Source organism: Corvus brachyrhynchos, unplaced genomic scaffold (assembly GCF_000691975.1).
Source record: "Corvus brachyrhynchos isolate BGI_N302 unplaced genomic scaffold, ASM69197v1 scaffold63, whole genome shotgun sequence".
NCBI lineage: Eukaryota > Metazoa > Chordata > Aves > Passeriformes > Corvidae > Corvus > Corvus brachyrhynchos.
In genome coordinates, this window is record NW_008237227.1 from 177,472 (window position 1) to 177,883 (window position 412).

The 412-nt window shown below is 70.1% G+C and overlaps 1 protein-coding gene across 1 annotated transcript in view; it reads right to left on the reverse strand.

Moving 5' to 3' along the window:
- Nucleotides 1-412, reverse strand: part of AMOTL2 (angiomotin like 2) — an 8,002-nt gene that overhangs the window by 6,511 nt on the left and 1,079 nt on the right. The gene's annotated exons all lie outside the window — the stretch shown is intronic.

Here is a 412-nt window from a genome sequence, read left to right on the forward strand (position 1 = left end):
GTGGGACCGGGCACAGAGCCACCGGGAGATGGGGAGGACCTCGCATCCCCGGCCACGGACATGGAGGTCCTGGACCCTCCTGGACCATGGGGAGGGTCATGGGATTTTTCCGGGGGGGCTCTAGGTGTTGTGGGGATGTTCCAGTCCCGGTTTGGAGAGTGCCGGGAGGGTTCCCAGTCCCTGGGGGTGGATCTGGCATGGGAGAGGGTCTTTTCCCCGGGAGGGTCCAAGTGCCGGGGAGGGGGGCACGTCCCGGTCCCAGGGAGAAGGATCCCGGTTCCGAGGGGCGTCCTTTTCCCGTGGAGGGATCCCAGTCCCGGCTGGGGGCTTCCCTGGGCCGGGAGGGTTCGATCCCGGTCGAAGAGTCCCAGTCCCGGGGGGGGGGGGGGGGCGCGCCGCGCGGGTGGTGCGA